The sequence below is a fragment of the Rhipicephalus microplus genome, unplaced genomic scaffold (assembly GCF_043290135.1).
Source record: "Rhipicephalus microplus isolate Deutch F79 unplaced genomic scaffold, USDA_Rmic scaffold_59, whole genome shotgun sequence".
NCBI classification, from domain to species: domain Eukaryota; kingdom Metazoa; phylum Arthropoda; class Arachnida; order Ixodida; family Ixodidae; genus Rhipicephalus; species Rhipicephalus microplus.
Window position 1 is genome coordinate 483458 of NW_027464632.1, and position 9726 is coordinate 493183.

The 9726-nt window shown below is 52.6% G+C and overlaps 3 non-coding genes across 3 annotated transcripts; all 3 read right to left on the bottom strand.

Moving 5' to 3' along the window:
* Window positions 1-729: 729 nt before the first annotated feature.
* Window positions 730-803, bottom strand: TRNAN-GUU (transfer RNA asparagine (anticodon GUU)). Its single transcript has one exon. It is a non-coding gene; the product is annotated as a tRNA-Asn (tRNA).
* A 3155-nt stretch (window positions 804-3958) lies between these two features.
* On the bottom strand, window positions 3959-4032 carry TRNAN-GUU (transfer RNA asparagine (anticodon GUU)). The gene has a single exon. It is a non-coding gene; the product is annotated as a tRNA-Asn (tRNA).
* A 5362-nt stretch (window positions 4033-9394) lies between these two features.
* TRNAN-GUU (transfer RNA asparagine (anticodon GUU)) lies at window positions 9395-9468 on the bottom strand. The gene has a single exon. It is a non-coding gene; the product is annotated as a tRNA-Asn (tRNA).
* Between the last annotated feature and the right edge of the window lie 258 nt (window positions 9469-9726).

Consider the following 9726-nt stretch of genomic DNA (forward strand, 5'->3'; position numbering starts at 1 on the left):
GAGGGCTCGAACCTCCAACCTTTCCGTTAACAGCCGATTGCGCTAGCCAATTGCGCCACGGAGACAGTCGTGCTCCACTCTCACCCCCATCAGAACATTTCTTGAGAGCTATCAGCCCAAAGGAAAAAAAGCGCCGCACCACCACCGGGTGGGCTCGAACCTCCAACCTTTTGGTTAACAGCCGATCGCGCTAGCCAATTGCGCCACGGAGAGAGCCGTGCTCCACTCTCACCACCAAGAGAACATATCTTCAAAGCTATCAGCCCAAAGAAAAAAAAAGCACCGCACCACCACCGGGTGGGCTCGAACCTCCAACTTTTCGGTTAACAGCATATAGCGCTAGACAATTGCGCCACGGAGACAGTCGTGCTCCACTCTCGCCACCATCAGAACATATCTTCAAAGCTATGAGCGCAAAGAAAAAAGAACACACCACTCCCGGGAGGTGTCGAATCTCCAACCTTTCGGTTAACAGCCGATCGCACTAGCCAATTGTGCCATGGAGACTGTCGTGCTCCACTCTCACCAACATCAGAACATATCTTCAAAGCTATCAGCCCAAAGAAAAAAAAGCGCCGCACCACCCCCGGGTGGGCTCGAACCTCCATTCTTTCTGTTAACAGCCGATCGCGCTAGCCAATTGCGCACCGGAGAAAGTCGTGCTCCACTCTCACCACCATCAGAACATATCTTCAAAGCAATCAGCGAAAAGAAAAAAAAGCGACATACCGTCCCCGGGTGGATTCAAACCTCCAACCTCTCGGTTAACAACCGATCGCGCTAGCCAATTGCGCCACGGAGACAGTCCTGCTCCACTCTCACCACCATCAGAACATCTTCAAAGCTATCAGCTCAAAGAAAAAAAAGCGCCGCACTACCACACGGTGGGCTCGAACCTCCAACCTTTCGGTTAACAGCCGATCGCACTCGCCAATCGCGCCATGGAGACAGTCGTGCTCCACTCTCACCAACATCAGAACATATCTTCAAAGCTATCAGCCCAAAGAAAAAAAAGCGCCGCACCCCCCGAATGGGCTCGAACCTCCATCCTTTCTGTTAACAGCCGATCGCGCTAGCCAATTGCGCACCGGAGACAGTCGTGCTCCACTCTCACCCCCATAAGAACATATCTTTAAAGCTATCAGCGCAAAGAAAAAAAAGCGACACACCGTCCCCGGGTGGGCTCGAAACTCCAACCTTTCGGTTAACAGCCGATCGCGCAAGCCAATTGCGCCACGGAGACAGTCGTGCTTCACTCTCACCACCATCAGAACATATCTTCAAAGCTATCAGCTCAAAGAAAAAAAGCCCGCGCGCCCACCGGGTGGGCTCGAACCTCAATCCTATCTGTTAACAGCCGATCGCGCTAGCCAATTGCGCCACGGAGACAGTCGTGCTCCACTCTCACCACCATCACAACATATCTTCAAAGCTATCAGCGCAAAGAAAAAAAAAGCGACACACCGTCCCCGGGTGGGCTCGAAACTCCAACCTTTCGGTTAACAGCCGATCGCGCTAGCCAATTGCGCCACGGAGACAGTCCTGCTCCACTCTCACCACCATCAGAACATATCTTCAAAGCTATCAGCCCAAAGAAAAAAAGCGCCGCACCACCACCGGGTGGGCTCGAACCTCCAACCTTTCGGTTAACAGTCGATCGCGCTAGCCAATTGCGCCACGGAGACAGTCCTGCATCACTCTCACCACCATCAGAACATATCTTCAAAGCTATCAGACCATAGAAAAAAAAGCGCCGCACCACCACCGGGTGGGCTCGAACCTCCAACCTTTTGGTTAACAGCCGATCGCGCTAGCCAATTGCGCCACGAAGAGAGTCGTGCTCCACTCTCACCACCAACCGAACATATCTTCAAAGCTGTCAGCGCAAAGAAAAAAGCAACACACCACTCCCGGGAGAGCTCAAACCTACAATTTTTCGGTTAACAGCCCAACGTGCTAGCCAATTGCGCCATGGAGACAGTCGTGCTCAGATCTCACCACCGTGAGAACATGTCTCCAAAGTTATCAGCGCAAAGAAAAAAGCAACACACCACTCCCGGGAGGGCTCAAACCTCCAACCTTTCGCTTAACAGCCGATCGCGCTAGCAAATTGCGCCACGGAGACAGTTCTGCTATACTCTCACCACCATCAGAACATATCTTCAAAGCTATCAGCCCAAAAAAAAGTGCCGCACCACCACCGGGTGGGCTCGAACCTCCAACTTTTCAGTTAACTGCAAAACGCGCTAGCCAACTGCGCACGGAGACAGTCGTGCTCCACTCTCACCACCGTCAGAACATTTCTTCAGAGCTATCAGCCCAAAGAAAAAGAAGCGCCACACCACCACCGGGTGGGCTCGAACCTCTAACCTTTCGGTCAACAGCAGATCGCACTAGCCAATTGTGCCATGGAGACAGTCGTGCTCCATTCTCACCAACAACAGAACATATCTTCAAAGCTATCAGCCCAAAGAAAAAAAAGCGCCGCACCACCCCCGGGTGGGCTCGAACCTCCATCCTTTCTGTTAACAGCCGATCGCGCTAGCCAATTGCGCACCGGAGACAGTCGTGCTCCACTCTCACCACCATCAGAACATATCTGCAAAGTTGTCAGCGCAAAGAAAAAAGCAACACACCACTCCCGGGAGAGCTCAAACCTACAATTTTTCGGTTAACAGCCCAACGTGCTAGCCAATTGCGCCATGGAGACAGTCGTGCTCAGATCTCACCACCGTGAGAACATGTCTCCAAAGTTATCAGCGCAAAGAAAAAAGCAACACACCACTCCCGGGAGGGCTCAAACCTCCAACCTTTCGCTTAACAGCCGATCGCGCTAGCAAATTGCGCCACGGAGACAGTTCTGCTATACTCTCACCACCATCAGAACATATCTTCAAAGCTATCAGCCCAAAAAAAAGTGCCGCACCACCACCGGGTGGGCTCGAACCTCCAACTTTTCAGTTAACTGCAAAACGCGCTAGCCAACTGCGCACGGAGACAGTCGTGCTCCACTCTCACCACCGTCAGAACATTTCTTCAGAGCTATCAGCCCAAAGAAAAAGAAGCGCCACACCACCACCGGGTGGGCTCGAACCTCTAACCTTTCGGTCAACAGCAGATCGCACTAGCCAATTGTGCCATGGAGACAGTCGTGCTCCATTCTCACCAACAACAGAACATATCTTCAAAGCTATCAGCCCAAAGAAAAAAAAGCGCCGCACCACCCCCGGGTGGGCTCGATCCTCGATCCTTTCTGTTAACAGCCGATCGCGCTAGCCAATTGCGCCACGGAGACAGTCGTGCTCCACTCTCACCACCGTCAGAACATTTCTTCAGAGCTATCAGCCCAAAGAAAAAGAAGCGCCACACCACCACCGGTGGGCTCGAACCTCTAACCTTTCGGTCAACAGCAGATCGCACTAGCCAATTGTGCCATGGAGACAGTCATGCTCCACTCTCACCAACATCAGAACATATCTTCAAAGCTATCAGCCCAAAGAAAAAAAAGCGCCGCACCACCCCCGGGTGGGCTCGAACCTCTATCCTTTCTGTTAACAGCCGATCGCGCTAGCCAATTGCGCACCGGAGACAGTCCTGCACAACTCTAGCCACCAACAGAACATATCTTAAAGCTATCAGCCCAAAGAAAAAAAAGCAACACGCCACTCCCGGGAGGGCTCGAACCTCCAACCTTTCGGTTAACAGCCGATTGCGCTAGCCAATTGCGCCCCGGAGACAGTCGTGCTCCACTCTCACCCCCATCAGAACATTTCTTGAGAGCTATCAGCCCAAAGGAAAAAAAGCGCCGCACCACCCCCGGGTGGGCTCGAACCTCCATTCTTTCTGTTAACAGCCGATCGCGCTAGCCAATTGCGCACCGGAGAAAGTCGTGCTCCACTCTCACCACCATCAGAACATATCTTCAAAGCAATCAGCGAAAAGAAAAAAAGCGACACACCGTCCCCGGGTGGGCTCAAACCTCCAACCTCTCGGTTAACAACCGATCGCGCTAGCCAATTGCGCCACGGAGACAGTCCTGCTCCACTCTCACCACCATCAGAACATCTTCAAAGCTATCAGCTCAAAGAAAAAAAAGCGCCGCACTACCACACGGTGGGCTCGAACCTCCAACCTTTCGGTTAACAGCCGATCGCACTCGCCAATCGCGCCATGGATACAGTCGTGCTCCACTCTCACCAACATCAGAACATATCTTCAAAGCTATCAGCCCAAAGAAAAAAAAGCGCCGCACCCCCCCGAATGGGCTCGAACCTCCATCCTTTCTGTTAACAGCCGATCGCGCTAGCCAATTGCGCACCGGAGACAGTCGTGCTCCACTCTCACCCCCATAAGAACATATCTTCAAAGCTATCAGCGCAAAGAAAAAAAAGCGACACACCGTCCCCGGGTGGACTCGAAACTCCAACCTTTCGGTTAACAGCCGATCGCGCAAGCCAATTGCGCCACGGAGACAGTCGTGCTTCACTCTCACCACCATCAGAACATATCTTCAAAGCTATCAGCTCAAAAAAAAAGCCCGCACGCCCACCGGGTGGGCTCGAACCTCAATCCTATCTGTTAACAGCCGATCGCGCTAGCCAATTGCGCCACGGAGACAGTCGTGCTCCACTCTCACCACCATCAGAACATATCTTCAAAGCTATCAGCGCAAAGAAAAAAAAAGCGACACACCGTCCCCGGGTGGGCTCGAAACTCCAACCTTTCGGTTAACAGCCGATCGCGCTAGCCAATTGCGCCACGGAGACAGTCCTGCTCCACTCTCACCACCATCAGAACATATCTTCAAAGCTATCAGCCCAAAGAAAAAAAGCGCCGCACCACCACCGGGTGGGCTCGAACCTCCAACCTTTCGGTTAACAGTCGATCGCGCTAGCCAATTGCGCCACGGAGACAGTCCTGCATCACTCTCACCACCATCAGTACATATCTTCAAAGCTATCAGACCATAGAAAAAAAAGCAACACGCCACTCCCGGGAGGGCTCGAACCTCCAAGCTTTCGGTTAACAGCCGATTGTGCTAGCCAATTGCGCCACGGAGACAGTCGTGCTCCACTCTCACCCCCGTCAGAACATTTCTTGAGAGCTATCAGCCCAAAGGAAAAAAAGCGCCGAACCACCACCGGGTGGGCTCGAACCTCCAACCTTTTGGTTAACAGCCGATCGCGCTAGCCAATTGCGCCACGGAGAGAGTCGTGCTCCACTCTCACCACCAACCGAACATATCTTCAAAGCTGTCAGCGCAAAGAAAAAAGCAACACACCACTCCCGGGAGAGCTCAAACCTACAATTTTTCGGTTAACAGCCCAACGTGCTAGCCGATTGCGCCATGGAGACAGTCGTGCTCAGATCTCACCACCGTGAGAACATGTCTCCAAAGTTATCAGCGCAAAGAAAAAAGCAACACACCACTCCCGGGAGGGCTCAAACCTCCAACCTTTCGCTTAACAGCCGATCGCGCTAGCAAATTGCGCCACGGAGACAGTCCTGCTATACTCTCACCACCATCAGAACATATCTTCAAAGCTATCAGCTCAAAAAAAAGTGCCGCACCACCACCGGGTGGGCTCGAACCTCCAACTTTTCAGTTAACTGCAAATCGCGCTAGCCAACTGCGCCACGGAGACAGTCGTGCTCCACTCTCACCACCGTCAGAACATTTCTTCAGAGCTATCAGCCCAAAGAAAAAGAAGCGCCACACCACCACCGGGTGGGCTCGAACCTCTAACCTTTCGGTCAACAGCAGATCGCACTAGCCAATTGTGCCATGGAGACAGTCATGCTCCACTCTCACCAACATCAGAACATATCTTCAAAGCTATCAGCCCAAAGAAAAAAAAAGCGCCGCACCACCCCCGGGTGGGCTCGAACCTCCATCCTTTCTGTTAACAGCCGATCGCGCTAGCCAATTGCGCACCGGAGACAGTCGTGCTCCACTCTCACCACCATCAGAACATATCTTCAAAGCTATCAGCCCAAAGAAAAAAAGCGCCGCACCACCACCGGGTGGGCTCGAACCTCCAACCTTTCGGTTAACAGTCGATCGCGCTAGCCAATTGCGCCACGGAGACAGTCCTGCATCTCTCTCCCCACCATCAGAACATATCTTCAAAGCTATCAGACTAGAGAAAAAAAGCCCGCACCACCAACGGGTGGGCTCGAACCTCAACCGTTTCGGTTAACAGCCGATTGCGCTAGCCAATTGCGCCACGGAGACAGTCGTGCTCCACTCTCACCGTCGTCAGAACATTTCTTGAGAGCTATCAGCCCAAAGGAAAAAAAGCGCCGCACCACCACCCGGTGGGCTCGAACCTCCAACCTTTTGGTTAACAACCGATCGCGCTAGCCAATTGCGCCACGGAGAGAGTCGTGCTCCACTCTCACCACCAACAGAACATATCTTCAAAGCTATCAGCCCAAAGAAAAAAAAAGCGCCGCACCACCACCGGGTGGGCTCGAACCTCCAACTTTTCGGTTAACAGCATATAGCGCTAGACAATTGCGCCACGGAGACAGTCGTGCTCCATTCTCGCCACCATCAGAACATATCTTCAAAGCTATCAGCGCAAAGAAAAAAGAACACACGACTCCCGGGAGGGGTCGAATCTCCAACCTTTCTGTTAACAGCCGATCGCGCTAGCCAACTGCACCACGGAGACAGTCCTGCTCCACTCTCATCACCATCAAAACATATCTTCAAAGCTATCAGCGCAAAGAAAAAAAAAGCGACACACCGTCCCCGGGTGGGCTCGAAACTCCAACCTTTCGGTTAACAGCCGATCGCGCTAGCCAATTGCGCCACGGAGACAGTCCTGCTCCACTCTCACCACCATCAGAACATATCTTCAAAGCTATCAGCCCAAAGAAAAAAAGCGCCGCACCACCACCGGGTGGGCTCGAACCTCCAACCTTTCGGTTAACAGTCGATCGCGCTAGCCAATTGCGCCACGGAGACAGTCCTGCATCACTCTCACCACCATCAGAACATATCTTCAAAGCTATCAGACCATAGAAAAAAAAGCAACACGCCACTCCCGGGAGGGCTCGAACCTCCAAGCTTTCGGTTAACAGCCGATTGTGCTAGCCAATTGCGCCACGGAGACAGTCGTGCTCCACTCTCACCCCCGTCAGAACATTTCTTGAGAGCTATCAGCCCAAAGGAAAAAAAGCGCCGCACCACCACCGGGTGGGCTCGAACCTCCAACCTTTTGGTTAACAGCCGATCGCGCTAGCCAATTGCGCCACGGAGAGAGTCGTGCTCCACTCTCACCACCAACCGAACATATCTTCAAAGCTGTCAGCGCAAAGAAAAAAGCAACACACCACTCCCGGGAGAGCTCAAACCTACAATTTTTCGGTTAACAGCCCAACGTGCTAGCCAATTGCGCCATGGAGACAGTCGTGCTCAGATCTCACCACCGTGAGAACATGTCTCCAAAGTTATCAGCGCAAAGAAAAAAGCAACACACCACTCCCGGGAGGGCTCAAACCTCCAACCTTTCGCTTAACAGCTGATCGCGCTAGCAAATTGCGCCACGGAGACAGTTCTGCTATACTCTCACCACCATCAGAACATATCTTCAAAGCTATCAGCCCAAAAAAAAGTGCCGCACCACCACCGGGTGGGCTCGAACCTCCAACTTTTCAGTTAACTGCAAAACGCGCTAGCCAACTGCGCACGGAGACAGTCGTGCTCCACTCTCACCACCGTCAGAACATTTCTTCAGAGCTATCAGCCCAAAGAAAAAGAAGCGCCACACCACCACCGGGTGGGCTCGAACCTCTAACCTTTCGGTCAACAGCAGATCGCACTAGCCAATTGTGCCATGGAGACAGTCGTGCTCCATTCTCACCAACAACAGAACATATCTTCAAAGCTATCAGCCCAAAGAAAAAAAAGCGCCGCACCACCCCCGGGTGGGCTCGAACCTCCATCCTTTCTGTTAACAGCCGATCGCGCTAGCCAATTGCGCACCGGAGACAGTCGTGCTCCACTCTCACCACCATCAGAACATATCTGCAAAGTTGTCAGCGCAAAGAAAAAAGCAACACACCACTCCCGGGAGAGCTCAAACCTACAATTTTTCGGTTAACAGCCCAACGTGCTAGCCAATTGCGCCATGGAGACAGTCGTGCTCAGATCTCACCACCGTGAGAACATGTCTCCAAAGTTATCAGCGCAAAGAAAAAAGCAACACACCACTCCCGGGAGGGCTCAAACCTCCAACCTTTCGCTTAACAGCCGATCGCGCTAGCAAATTGCGCCACGGAGACAGTTCTGCTATACTCTCACCACCATCAGAACATATCTTCAAAGCTATCAGCCCAAAAAAAAGTGCCGCACCACCACCGGGTGGGCTCGAACCTCCAACTTTTCAGTTAACTGCAAAACGCGCTAGCCAACTGCGCACGGAGACAGTCGTGCTCCACTCTCACCACCGTCAGAACATTTCTTCAGAGCTATCAGCCCAAAGAAAAAGAAGCGCCACACCACCACCGGGTGGGCTCGAACCTCTAACCTTTCGGTCAACAGCAGATCGCACTAGCCAATTGTGCCATGGAGACAGTCGTGCTCCATTCTCACCAACAACAGAACATATCTTCAAAGCTATCAGCCCAAAGAAAAAAAAGCGCCGCACCACCCCCGGGTGGGCTCGATCCTCGATCCTTTCTGTTAACAGCCGATCGCGCTAGCCAATTGCGCCACGGAGACAGTCGTGCTCCACTCTCACCACCGTCAGAACATTTCTTCAGAGCTATCAGCCCAAAGAAAAAGAAGCGCCACACCACCACCGGTGGGCTCGAACCTCTAACCTTTCGGTCAACAGCAGATCGCACTAGCCAATTGTGCCATGGAGACAGTCATGCTCCACTCTCACCAACATCAGAACATATCTTCAAAGCTATCAGCCCAAAGAAAAAAAAGCGCCGCACCACCCCCGGGTGGGCTCGAACCTCTATCCTTTCTGTTAACAGCCGATCGCGCTAGCCAATTGCGCACCGGAGACAGTCCTGCACAACTCTAGCCACCAACAGAACATATCTTAAAGCTATCAGCCCAAAGAAAAAAAAGCAACACGCCACTCCCGGGAGGGCTCGAACCTCCAACCTTTCGGTTAACAGCCGATTGCGCTAGCCAATTGCGCCCCGGAGACAGTCGTGCTCCACTCTCACCCCCATCAGAACATTTCTTGAGAGCTATCAGCCCAAAGGAAAAAAAGCGCCGCACCACCCCCGGGTGGGCTCGAACCTCCATTCTTTCTGTTAACAGCCGATCGCGCTAGCCAATTGCGCACCGGAGAAAGTCGTGCTCCACTCTCACCACCATCAGAACATATCTTCAAAGCAATCAGCGAAAAGAAAAAAAGCGACACACCGTCCCCGGGTGGGCTCAAACCTCCAACCTCTCGGTTAACAACCGATCGCGCTAGCCAATTGCGCCACGGAGACAGTCCTGCTCCACTCTCACCACCATCAGAACATCTTCAAAGCTATCAGCTCAAAGAAAAAAAAGCGCCGCACTACCACACGGTGGGCTCGAACCTCCAACCTTTCGGTTAACAGCCGATCGCACTCGCCAATCGCGCCATGGATACAGTCGTGCTCCACTCTCACCAACATCAGAACATATCTTCAAAGCTATCAGCCCAAAGAAAAAAAAGCGCCGCACCCCCCCGAATGGGCTCGAACCTCCATCCTTTCTGTTAA